Source organism: Balaenoptera ricei, unplaced genomic scaffold (assembly GCF_028023285.1).
Source record: "Balaenoptera ricei isolate mBalRic1 unplaced genomic scaffold, mBalRic1.hap2 scaffold_149, whole genome shotgun sequence".
NCBI lineage: Eukaryota > Metazoa > Chordata > Mammalia > Artiodactyla > Balaenopteridae > Balaenoptera > Balaenoptera ricei.
The window spans coordinates 225,031-237,268 of record NW_026777452.1 but is presented as its reverse complement, the minus strand read 5'-3'; the positions used below and the strand labels follow the sequence as shown (position 1 = coordinate 237,268).

Below are 12,238 nucleotides of genomic sequence, written 5' to 3'. Positions count from 1 at the left end.
CCTTCCAGGGCCGCCTTCTGGGGGCATGTCCAGCCAGACCGGCGGGGATGGCCCCCTCCGGCGCACGCTGTGTCGGGAGAGGCCTGAGTAGATGAGGCCTGCAGCAGTGCCCGGCGGGGGCAGAGGAAGCCTTGAGTACCGGCCACTACAAGAAAAGGGCAATCGGGGGGCAAAAAATACTACAGCACCTAGTATTCCCAGGTGGTCTCCCATCCAGGTAGTAAACAGACCCGACCCTGCTTAGCTTCGGAAATCAGACGAGATGGGGTGCGTATAGGGTGGTATGGCCATAGAAGGCAGCGGGGCCCACGGGGTGCCTCTTGAGGCTCAGCTTACCTGGTGCTGGCAAATTACCGCCAGTCCGGCGACCAGCCCTCTGCAGCACGGCCCTGCGGCCCGCCCAGGCAGGCGATAGCAGGCTTCGGGGTCCGGGTGTGGTGGAGTCTTGGACGCTCTAGCAGCTCAGTTCTGGCGGGAACATCCAGGCACATAGGCGCATGGCGAACCGCCCCAGATCCCGCTCGACGCTCACAAAGACGTGGCTCTGAAGGCTTAAGGGTCCGTGGTCCACGGTCCCTTGGGCATTCCCCACCCTGTCCACCCACGCAGTGCTAGGTGCAGTCCAGCCGCGGCCGGGCTGGCCCTCCTGCCTGAAGGCAGTTAGCCCAAAGCCACTGGGAGCCACCATTGATGCGGCACGGCCCCTTGGACCCAGCAAGGCCACCCTTGCCCACACGCCACCCGCTGAGCACAGTTCCCAGCGCATGGTGGCCGGCTGGCCCGGAGAACCGGACCGGCCCAGGACCCCGCTCCCGCCCCCGGCCATGGCGAAACAGCGGAGGGTGGGCTTTTTCCGGAGGGAGCTGTGGAGAGACACAGAGGCAGACAGGTGGCTGCGGCGCAGATGGGCGCTGGTTGGGTTGGCCACGGGCAGGTCGAGGGCCTCGCGGGCCTCACGATCTTCACCCGGGCCTGCAGCGGAGTCTGGGTCCGGGCCAGCCACCCCGGGAGAGGCTGGGGTGCGGCTGCCTTCCAGGGCCGCCTTCTGGCGGCATGTCCACCCAGACCGGCTGGGTGGGCCCCCTCTGGCGCACGCTGTGTTGCGAGAGGCCTGAGTAGATGAGGCCTGCAGCAGTGCCCGGCGGGAGCAGCGGAAGCCTTGAGCACCGGCGATGACAAGAAAAGGCAGATCGGGGGGCAAAAAATACTACAGCACCTAGTATTCCCAGGTGGTCTCCCATCCAGGTAGTAAACAGACCCGACCCTGCTTAGCTTCCGAGGTCAGACGAGATGGGGTGCGTTTAGGGTGGTATGGCCGTAGAAGGCAGCGGGGGCCACGGGGTGACTCTTGAGGCTCAGCTTAGCTGGTGCTGGCGAATTACCACCAGTCCGGCGACCAGCCCTCTGCTGCACGGCCCTGCTGCCTGCCCAGGCAGGCGACAGGAGGCCTCGGGGACCCGGAGGTGGCAGAGTCTTGGGCGACCTTGCAGCCCTGTTTGGGCGGGAACCTCCGGACCCGTAGGCGCTTGACGCTCCACCTCAGATCCCGCTCGACGCTCACAAGGACGTGGCCTCAGAGGCTTAAGGGCCAGTGGCCTGCTGTCCCTTGGGCATTACACAACCTGTCCACCCTCGCAGTTCTAGGAGCAGCCCAGCCATGGCCGGGCCGGCCTTCCTGCTCGACGGCAGTTGGCCCAAAGCCACTGGGATCCACCGTTGGGCTGCCACGGCCTCTTAGCCCCAGCAAACTACCCTTTCAGCCACGCCACCCGCCAAGCACAGTTCCGATGCCTGGAGGTCAGCCGACCTGGAGAACCAGTCACGGCCCACGACCCCGCTCCTGCCTCCAGCCGTAGCGAAACGGCAGAGGGTGGGCTTTTTCCGGAGGGAGCTGTATAGAGACACACGGGCAATTAGGTGGCTGCGGCGTGGATGCGCGCTGGTGGGGACGGCCAGTTGTAGGTCGAGGGCTTCGCGTGCCTCACGGCCTTCACCTGGGCGTGCGGCGCAGTCTGGCTGCGGGCCAGCCACCACGGGAGCGGCTGGTTTATGGCTATCTTCCAGGGCCGCCTTCTGGCCGCATTTCCATCCAGACCTGCGGGGAGCGCCCCCTCCAGAGCACGCTGTGTTGGGAGGGCCCTGAGGAGGTGAGGCCTGCAGAGGCGGAGGCGGCATCAGCCGTGGGCGCCTAAAGGAGAATTTATAGTGGGAGGCAAAAAAGCCTACAGCACCTGGTATTCCCATGTGGTCTCCCATCCAAGTACTAAGCAGGCCCGACCCTGCTTAGCTTCCAGGATCAGACGATATCGGGCGCGTTCAGGGTGGTATGGCGGTAGAAGGCTGCGGGGGCCACGGGGTGCCTCTTGAGGCTTAGCTTCCCTGGTGCTGGGGCTTGCCGACAGCCCGGCAGCCAACCCTCTCCGGCACGGCCCAGCCCGCCCACCAAGGCAGGCGACAGGAGGCCTCGGGCACCCGGGATTGGCGGACTCGTGGGAGACCTCGCAGCTCAGGTCAGGCGGGACCCTCCAGGCCCATAGGAGCTTGGCCCTCTGCCCCAGATCCCGCTTGACGCCCACAAGGACGTGGCCCCGGGGGCTTAAGGGCCCGTGGCCCACGGTCCTTTGGGCATTCGCCACCCTGTCTGCCCACACAGTTCTAGGTGAAGCCCGGCCGCGGCCAGGCTGGCCCTCCTGCCCGACGGCAGTTGGCCTGAAGCCACTGGGAGGCACCATTGAGTCGGCAAGACCCCTTAGACCCAGCAAGGCCACCCTTGCCCCTCCGCCAAATGCTGAGCAAAGTTCCCTGCACCCGGTGACCGGCCGGCCCGGAGAACCATTCCCGGCCCACGACCCCACTCCCGCCCCCGGCCGTGGTGAAAGAGTGGAGTGTGGGCTTTTTCCGGAGGGAGCTGTGGAGAGACACACGGGCAGACGGGTGGCTGCGGCGTGGAGGGGCGCTGGTGTGGTCGGCCAGGTGCAGGTCGAGGGCCTCGCGGGCCTCACGATCTTCACCCGGGCCTGCGGCGGTGTCTGGGTCCGGGCCAGCCACCCCGGCAGCGGCTGGCGTGCGGTTGCCTTCCAGGGCCGCCTTCTGGGGGCATGTCCAGCCAGACCGGCGGGGATGGCCCCCTCCGGCGCACGCTGTGTCGGGAGAGGCCTGAGTAGATGAGGCCTGCAGCAGTGCCCGGCGGGGGCAGAGGAAGCCTTGAGTACCGGCCACTACAAGAAAAGGGCAATCGGGGGGCAAAAAATACTACAGCACCTAGTATTCCCAGGTGGTCTCCCATCCAGGTAGTAAACAGACCCGACCCTGCTTAGCTTCGGAAATCAGACGAGATGGGGTGCGTATAGGGTGGTATGGCCATAGAAGGCAGCGGGGCCCACGGGGTGCCTCTTGAGGCTCAGCTTACCTGGTGCTGGCAAATTACCGCCAGTCCGGCGACCAGCCCTCTGCAGCACGGCCCTGCGGCCCGCCCAGGCAGGCGATAGCAGGCTTCGGGGTCCGGGTGTGGTGGAGTCTTGGACGCTCTAGCAGCTCAGTTCTGGCGGGAACATCCAGGCACATAGGCGCATGGCGAACCGCCCCAGATCCCGCTCGACGCTCACAAAGACGTGGCTCTGAAGGCTTAAGGGTCCGTGGTCCACGGTCCCTTGGGCATTCCCCACCCTGTCCACCCACGCAGTGCTAGGTGCAGTCCAGCCGCGGCCGGGCTGGCCCTCCTGCCTGAAGGCAGTTAGCCCAAAGCCACTGGGAGCCACCATTGATGCGGCACGGCCCCTTGGACCCAGCAAGGCCACCCTTGCCCACACGCCACCCGCTGAGCACAGTTCCCAGCGCATGGTGGCCGGCTGGCCCGGAGAACCGGACCGGCCCAGGACCCCGCTCCCGCCCCCGGCCATGGCGAAACAGCGGAGGGTGGGCTTTTTCCGGAGGGAGCTGTGGAGAGACACAGAGGCAGACAGGTGGCTGCGGCGCAGATGGGCGCTGGTTGGGTTGGCCACGGGCAGGTCGAGGGCCTCGCGGGCCTCACGATCTTCACCCGGGCCTGCAGCGGAGTCTGGGTCCGGGCCAGCCACCCCGGGAGAGGCTGGGGTGCGGCTGCCTTCCAGGGCCGCCTTCTGGCGGCATGTCCACCCAGACCGGCTGGGTGGGCCCCCTCTGGCGCACGCTGTGTTGCGAGAGGCCTGAGTAGATGAGGCCTGCAGCAGTGCCCGGCGGGAGCAGCGGAAGCCTTGAGCACCGGCGATGACAAGAAAAGGCAGATCGGGGGGCAAAAAATACTACAGCACCTAGTATTCCCAGGTGGTCTCCCATCCAGGTAGTAAACAGACCCGACCCTGCTTAGCTTCCGAGGTCAGACGAGATGGGGTGCGTTTAGGGTGGTATGGCCGTAGAAGGCAGCGGGGGCCACGGGGTGACTCTTGAGGCTCAGCTTAGCTGGTGCTGGCGAATTACCACCAGTCCGGCGACCAGCCCTCTGCTGCACGGCCCTGCTGCCTGCCCAGGCAGGCGACAGGAGGCCTCGGGGACCCGGAGGTGGCAGAGTCTTGGGCGACCTTGCAGCCCTGTTCGGGCGGGAACCTCCGGACCCGTAGGCGCTTGACGCTCCACCTCAGATCCCGCTCGACGCTCACAAGGACGTGGCCTCAGAGGCTTAAGGGCCAGTGGCCTGCTGTCCCTTGGGCATTACACAACCTGTCCACCCTCGCAGTTCTAGGAGCAGCCCAGCCATGGCCGGGCCGGCCTTCCTGCTCGACGGCAGTTGGCCCAAAGCCACTGGGATCCACCGTTGGGCTGCCACGGCCTCTTAGCCCCAGCAAACTACCCTTTCAGCCACGCCACCCGCCAAGCACAGTTCCGATGCCTGGAGGTCAGCCGACCTGGAGAACCAGTCACGGCCCACGACCCCGCTCCTGCCTCCAGCCGTAGCGAAACGGCAGAGGGTGGGCTTTTTCCGGAGGGAGCTGTATAGAGACACACGGGCAATTAGGTGGCTGCGGCGTGGATGCGCGCTGGTGGGGACGGCCAGTTGTAGGTCGAGGGCTTCGCGTGCCTCACGGCCTTCACCTGGGCGTGCGGCGCAGTCTGGCTGCGGGCCAGCCACCACGGGAGCGGCTGGTTTATGGCTATCTTCCAGGGCCGCCTTCTGGCCGCATTTCCATCCAGACCTGCGGGGAGCGCCCCCTCCAGAGCACGCTGTGTTGGGAGGGCCCTGAGGAGGTGAGGCCTGCAGAGGCGGAGGCGGCATCAGCCGTGGGCGCCTAAAGGAGAATTTATAGTGGGAGGCAAAAAAGCCTACAGCACCTGGTATTCCCATGTGGTCTCCCATCCAAGTACTAAGCAGGCCCGACCCTGCTTAGCTTCCAGGATCAGACGATATCGGGCGCGTTCAGGGTGGTATGGCGGTAGAAGGCTGCGGGGGCCACGGGGTGCCTCTTGAGGCTTAGCTTCCCTGGTGCTGGGGCTTGCCGACAGCCCGGCAGCCAACCCTCTCCGGCACGGCCCAGCCCGCCCACCAAGGCAGGCGACAGGAGGCCTCGGGCACCCGGGATTGGCGGACTCGTGGGAGACCTCGCAGCTCAGGTCAGGCGGGACCCTCCAGGCCCATAGGAGCTTGGCCCTCTGCCCCAGATCCCGCTTGACGCCCACAAGGACGTGGCCCCGGGGGCTTAAGGGCCCGTGGCCCACGGTCCTTTGGGCATTCGCCACCCTGTCTGCCCACACAGTTCTAGGTGAAGCCCGGCCGCGGCCAGGCTGGCCCTCCTGCCCGACGGCAGTTGGCCTGAAGCCACTGGGAGGCACCATTGAGTCGGCAAGACCCCTTAGACCCAGCAAGGCCACCCTTGCCCCTCCGCCAAATGCTGAGCAAAGTTCCCTGCACCCGGTGACCGGCCGGCCCGGAGAACCATTCCCGGCCCACGACCCCACTCCCGCCCCCGGCCGTGGTGAAAGAGTGGAGTGTGGGCTTTTTCCGGAGGGAGCTGTGGAGAGACACACGGGCAGACGGGTGGCTGCGGCGTGGAGGGGCGCTGGTGTGGTCGGCCAGGTGCAGGTCGAGGGCCTCGCGGGCCTCACGATCTTCACCCGGGCCTGCGGCGGTGTCTGGGTCCGGGCCAGCCACCCCGGCAGCGGCTGGCGTGCGGTTGCCTTCCAGGGCCGCCTTCTGGGGGCATGTCCAGCCAGACCGGCGGGGATGGCCCCCTCCGGCGCACGCTGTGTCGGGAGAGGCCTGAGTAGATGAGGCCTGCAGCAGTGCCCGGCGGGGGCAGAGGAAGCCTTGAGTACCGGCCACTACAAGAAAAGGGCAATCGGGGGGCAAAAAATACTACAGCACCTAGTATTCCCAGGTGGTCTCCCATCCAGGTAGTAAACAGACCCGACCCTGCTTAGCTTCGGAAATCAGACGAGATGGGGTGCGTATAGGGTGGTATGGCCATAGAAGGCAGCGGGGCCCACGGGGTGCCTCTTGAGGCTCAGCTTACCTGGTGCTGGCAAATTACCGCCAGTCCGGCGACCAGCCCTCTGCAGCACGGCCCTGCGGCCCGCCCAGGCAGGCGATAGCAGGCTTCGGGGTCCGGGTGTGGTGGAGTCTTGGACGCTCTAGCAGCTCAGTTCTGGCGGGAACATCCAGGCACATAGGCGCATGGCGAACCGCCCCAGATCCCGCTCGACGCTCACAAAGACGTGGCTCTGAAGGCTTAAGGGTCCGTGGTCCACGGTCCCTTGGGCATTCCCCACCCTGTCCACCCACGCAGTGCTAGGTGCAGTCCAGCCGCGGCCGGGCTGGCCCTCCTGCCTGAAGGCAGTTAGCCCAAAGCCACTGGGAGCCACCATTGATGCGGCACGGCCCCTTGGACCCAGCAAGGCCACCCTTGCCCACACGCCACCCGCTGAGCACAGTTCCCAGCGCATGGTGGCCGGCTGGCCCGGAGAACCGGACCGGCCCAGGACCCCGCTCCCGCCCCCGGCCATGGCGAAACAGCGGAGGGTGGGCTTTTTCCGGAGGGAGCTGTGGAGAGACACAGAGGCAGACAGGTGGCTGCGGCGCAGATGGGCGCTGGTTGGGTTGGCCACGGGCAGGTCGAGGGCCTCGCGGGCCTCACGATCTTCACCCGGGCCTGCAGCGGAGTCTGGGTCCGGGCCAGCCACCCCGGGAGAGGCTGGGGTGCGGCTGCCTTCCAGGGCCGCCTTCTGGCGGCATGTCCACCCAGACCGGCTGGGTGGGCCCCCTCTGGCGCACGCTGTGTTGCGAGAGGCCTGAGTAGATGAGGCCTGCAGCAGTGCCCGGCGGGAGCAGCGGAAGCCTTGAGCACCGGCGATGACAAGAAAAGGCAGATCGGGGGGCAAAAAATACTACAGCACCTAGTATTCCCAGGTGGTCTCCCATCCAGGTAGTAAACAGACCCGACCCTGCTTAGCTTCCGAGGTCAGACGAGATGGGGTGCGTTTAGGGTGGTATGGCCGTAGAAGGCAGCGGGGGCCACGGGGTGACTCTTGAGGCTCAGCTTAGCTGGTGCTGGCGAATTACCACCAGTCCGGCGACCAGCCCTCTGCTGCACGGCCCTGCTGCCTGCCCAGGCAGGCGACAGGAGGCCTCGGGGACCCGGAGGTGGCAGAGTCTTGGGCGACCTTGCAGCCCTGTTCGGGCGGGAACCTCCGGACCCGTAGGCGCTTGACGCTCCACCTCAGATCCCGCTCGACGCTCACAAGGACGTGGCCTCAGAGGCTTAAGGGCCAGTGGCCTGCTGTCCCTTGGGCATTACACAACCTGTCCACCCTCGCAGTTCTAGGAGCAGCCCAGCCATGGCCGGGCCGGCCTTCCTGCTCGACGGCAGTTGGCCCAAAGCCACTGGGATCCACCGTTGGGCTGCCACGGCCTCTTAGCCCCAGCAAACTACCCTTTCAGCCACGCCACCCGCCAAGCACAGTTCCGATGCCTGGAGGTCAGCCGACCTGGAGAACCAGTCACGGCCCACGACCCCGCTCCTGCCTCCAGCCGTAGCGAAACGGCAGAGGGTGGGCTTTTTCCGGAGGGAGCTGTATAGAGACACACGGGCAATTAGGTGGCTGCGGCGTGGATGCGCGCTGGTGGGGACGGCCAGTTGTAGGTCGAGGGCTTCGCGTGCCTCACGGCCTTCACCTGGGCGTGCGGCGCAGTCTGGCTGCGGGCCAGCCACCACGGGAGCGGCTGGTTTATGGCTATCTTCCAGGGCCGCCTTCTGGCCGCATTTCCATCCAGACCTGCGGGGAGCGCCCCCTCCAGAGCACGCTGTGTTGGGAGGGCCCTGAGGAGGTGAGGCCTGCAGAGGCGGAGGCGGCATCAGCCGTGGGCGCCTAAAGGAGAATTTATAGTGGGAGGCAAAAAAGCCTACAGCACCTGGTATTCCCATGTGGTCTCCCATCCAAGTACTAAGCAGGCCCGACCCTGCTTAGCTTCCAGGATCAGACGATATCGGGCGCGTTCAGGGTGGTATGGCGGTAGAAGGCTGCGGGGGCCACGGGGTGCCTCTTGAGGCTTAGCTTCCCTGGTGCTGGGGCTTGCCGACAGCCCGGCAGCCAACCCTCTCCGGCACGGCCCAGCCCGCCCACCAAGGCAGGCGACAGGAGGCCTCGGGCACCCGGGATTGGCGGACTCGTGGGAGACCTCGCAGCTCAGGTCAGGCGGGACCCTCCAGGCCCATAGGAGCTTGGCCCTCTGCCCCAGATCCCGCTTGACGCCCACAAGGACGTGGCCCCGGGGGCTTAAGGGCCCGTGGCCCACGGTCCTTTGGGCATTCGCCACCCTGTCTGCCCACACAGTTCTAGGTGAAGCCCGGCCGCGGCCAGGCTGGCCCTCCTGCCCGACGGCAGTTGGCCTGAAGCCACTGGGAGGCACCATTGAGTCGGCAAGACCCCTTAGACCCAGCAAGGCCACCCTTGCCCCTCCGCCAAATGCTGAGCAAAGTTCCCTGCACCCGGTGACCGGCCGGCCCGGAGAACCATTCCCGGCCCACGACCCCACTCCCGCCCCCGGCCGTGGTGAAAGAGTGGAGTGTGGGCTTTTTCCGGAGGGAGCTGTGGAGAGACACACGGGCAGACGGGTGGCTGCGGCGTGGAGGGGCGCTGGTGTGGTCGGCCAGGTGCAGGTCGAGGGCCTCGCGGGCCTCACGATCTTCACCCGGGCCTGCGGCGGTGTCTGGGTCCGGGCCAGCCACCCCGGCAGCGGCTGGCGTGCGGTTGCCTTCCAGGGCCGCCTTCTGGGGGCATGTCCAGCCAGACCGGCGGGGATGGCCCCCTCCGGCGCACGCTGTGTCGGGAGAGGCCTGAGTAGATGAGGCCTGCAGCAGTGCCCGGCGGGGGCAGAGGAAGCCTTGAGTACCGGCCACTACAAGAAAAGGGCAATCGGGGGGCAAAAAATACTACAGCACCTAGTATTCCCAGGTGGTCTCCCATCCAGGTAGTAAACAGACCCGACCCTGCTTAGCTTCGGAAATCAGACGAGATGGGGTGCGTATAGGGTGGTATGGCCATAGAAGGCAGCGGGGCCCACGGGGTGCCTCTTGAGGCTCAGCTTACCTGGTGCTGGCAAATTACCGCCAGTCCGGCGACCAGCCCTCTGCAGCACGGCCCTGCGGCCCGCCCAGGCAGGCGATAGCAGGCTTCGGGGTCCGGGTGTGGTGGAGTCTTGGACGCTCTAGCAGCTCAGTTCTGGCGGGAACATCCAGGCACATAGGCGCATGGCGAACCGCCCCAGATCCCGCTCGACGCTCACAAAGACGTGGCTCTGAAGGCTTAAGGGTCCGTGGTCCACGGTCCCTTGGGCATTCCCCACCCTGTCCACCCACGCAGTGCTAGGTGCAGTCCAGCCGCGGCCGGGCTGGCCCTCCTGCCTGAAGGCAGTTAGCCCAAAGCCACTGGGAGCCACCATTGATGCGGCACGGCCCCTTGGACCCAGCAAGGCCACCCTTGCCCACACGCCACCCGCTGAGCACAGTTCCCAGCGCATGGTGGCCGGCTGGCCCGGAGAACCGGACCGGCCCAGGACCCCGCTCCCGCCCCCGGCCATGGCGAAACAGCGGAGGGTGGGCTTTTTCCGGAGGGAGCTGTGGAGAGACACAGAGGCAGACAGGTGGCTGCGGCGCAGATGGGCGCTGGTTGGGTTGGCCACGGGCAGGTCGAGGGCCTCGCGGGCCTCACGATCTTCACCCGGGCCTGCAGCGGAGTCTGGGTCCGGGCCAGCCACCCCGGGAGAGGCTGGGGTGCGGCTGCCTTCCAGGGCCGCCTTCTGGCGGCATGTCCACCCAGACCGGCTGGGTGGGCCCCCTCTGGCGCACGCTGTGTTGCGAGAGGCCTGAGTAGATGAGGCCTGCAGCAGTGCCCGGCGGGAGCAGCGGAAGCCTTGAGCACCGGCGATGACAAGAAAAGGCAGATCGGGGGGCAAAAAATACTACAGCACCTAGTATTCCCAGGTGGTCTCCCATCCAGGTAGTAAACAGACCCGACCCTGCTTAGCTTCCGAGGTCAGACGAGATGGGGTGCGTTTAGGGTGGTATGGCCGTAGAAGGCAGCGGGGGCCACGGGGTGACTCTTGAGGCTCAGCTTAGCTGGTGCTGGCGAATTACCACCAGTCCGGCGACCAGCCCTCTGCTGCACGGCCCTGCTGCCTGCCCAGGCAGGCGACAGGAGGCCTCGGGGACCCGGAGGTGGCAGAGTCTTGGGCGACCTTGCAGCCCTGTTCGGGCGGGAACCTCCGGACCCGTAGGCGCTTGACGCTCCACCTCAGATCCCGCTCGACGCTCACAAGGACGTGGCCTCAGAGGCTTAAGGGCCAGTGGCCTGCTGTCCCTTGGGCATTACACAACCTGTCCACCCTCGCAGTTCTAGGAGCAGCCCAGCCATGGCCGGGCCGGCCTTCCTGCTCGACGGCAGTTGGCCCAAAGCCACTGGGATCCACCGTTGGGCTGCCACGGCCTCTTAGCCCCAGCAAACTACCCTTTCAGCCACGCCACCCGCCAAGCACAGTTCCGATGCCTGGAGGTCAGCCGACCTGGAGAACCAGTCACGGCCCACGACCCCGCTCCTGCCTCCAGCCGTAGCGAAACGGCAGAGGGTGGGCTTTTTCCGGAGGGAGCTGTATAGAGACACACGGGCAATTAGGTGGCTGCGGCGTGGATGCGCGCTGGTGGGGACGGCCAGTTGTAGGTGGAGGGCTTCGCGTGCCTCACGGCCTTCACCTGGGCGTGCGGCGCAGTCTGGCTGCGGGCCAGCCACCACGGGAGCGGCTGGTTTATGGCTATCTTCCAGGGCCGCCTTCTGGCCGCATTTCCATCCAGACCTGCGGGGAGCGCCCCCTCCAGAGCACGCTGTGTTGGGAGGGCCCTGAGGAGGTGAGGCCTGCAGAGGCGGAGGCGGCATCAGCCGTGGGCGCCTAAAGGAGAATTTATAGTGGGAGGCAAAAAAGCCTACAGCACCTGGTATTCCCATGTGGTCTCCCATCCAAGTACTAAGCAGGCCCGACCCTGCTTAGCTTCCAGGATCAGACGATATCGGGCGCGTTCAGGGTGGTATGGCGGTAGAAGGCTGCGGGGGCCACGGGGTGCCTCTTGAGGCTTAGCTTCCCTGGTGCTGGGGCTTGCCGACAGCCCGGCAGCCAACCCTCTCCGGCACGGCCCAGCCCGCCCACCAAGGCAGGCGACAGGAGGCCTCGGGCACCCGGGATTGGCGGACTCGTGGGAGACCTCGCAGCTCAGGTCAGGCGGGACCCTCCAGGCCCATAGGAGCTTGGCCCTCTGCCCCAGATCCCGCTTGACGCCCACAAGGACGTGGCCCCGGGGGCTTAAGGGCCCGTGGCCCACGGTCCTTTGGGCATTCGCCACCCTGTCTGCCCACACAGTTCTAGGTGAAGCCCGGCCGCGGCCAGGCTGGCCCTCCTGCCCGACGGCAGTTGGCCTGAAGCCACTGGGAGGCACCATTGAGTCGGCAAGACCCCTTAGACCCAGCAAGGCCACCCTTGCCCCTCCGCCAAATGCTGAGCAAAGTTCCCTGCACCCGGTGACCGGCCGGCCCGGAGAACCATTCCCGGCCCACGACCCCACTCCCGCCCCCGGCCGTGGTGAAAGAGTGGAGTGTGGGCTTTTTCCGGAGGGAGCTGTGGAGAGACACACGGGCAGACGGGTGGCTGCGGCGTGGAGGGGCGCTGGTGTGGTCGGCCAGGTGCAGGTCGAGGGCCTCGCGGGCCTCACGATCTTCACCCGGGCCT

The 12,238-nt window shown here is 66.5% G+C and overlaps 12 pseudogenes; all 12 read right to left on the bottom strand.

The window, feature by feature from the left end:
- Window positions 1–176: 176 nt before the first annotated feature.
- Window positions 177–295, bottom strand: LOC132358647 (5S ribosomal RNA; annotated as a pseudogene).
- Window positions 296–1,204: 909 nt separating this feature from the next.
- Window positions 1,205–1,323, bottom strand: LOC132358254 (5S ribosomal RNA; annotated as a pseudogene).
- An 896-nt stretch (window positions 1,324–2,219) lies between these two features.
- LOC132358437 (5S ribosomal RNA) lies at window positions 2,220–2,338 on the bottom strand (annotated as a pseudogene).
- Window positions 2,339–3,249: 911 nt separating this feature from the next.
- On the bottom strand, window positions 3,250–3,368 carry LOC132358646 (5S ribosomal RNA; annotated as a pseudogene).
- A 909-nt stretch (window positions 3,369–4,277) lies between these two features.
- LOC132358253 (5S ribosomal RNA) lies at window positions 4,278–4,396 on the bottom strand (annotated as a pseudogene).
- An 896-nt stretch (window positions 4,397–5,292) lies between these two features.
- LOC132358436 (5S ribosomal RNA) lies at window positions 5,293–5,411 on the bottom strand (annotated as a pseudogene).
- A 911-nt stretch (window positions 5,412–6,322) lies between these two features.
- LOC132358645 (5S ribosomal RNA) lies at window positions 6,323–6,441 on the bottom strand (annotated as a pseudogene).
- Window positions 6,442–7,350: 909 nt separating this feature from the next.
- LOC132358251 (5S ribosomal RNA) lies at window positions 7,351–7,469 on the bottom strand (annotated as a pseudogene).
- Window positions 7,470–8,365: 896 nt separating this feature from the next.
- On the bottom strand, window positions 8,366–8,484 carry LOC132358435 (5S ribosomal RNA; annotated as a pseudogene).
- A 911-nt stretch (window positions 8,485–9,395) lies between these two features.
- Window positions 9,396–9,514, bottom strand: LOC132358644 (5S ribosomal RNA; annotated as a pseudogene).
- A 909-nt stretch (window positions 9,515–10,423) lies between these two features.
- LOC132358250 (5S ribosomal RNA) lies at window positions 10,424–10,542 on the bottom strand (annotated as a pseudogene).
- An 896-nt stretch (window positions 10,543–11,438) lies between these two features.
- On the bottom strand, window positions 11,439–11,557 carry LOC132358434 (5S ribosomal RNA; annotated as a pseudogene).
- Between the last annotated feature and the right edge of the window lie 681 nt (window positions 11,558–12,238).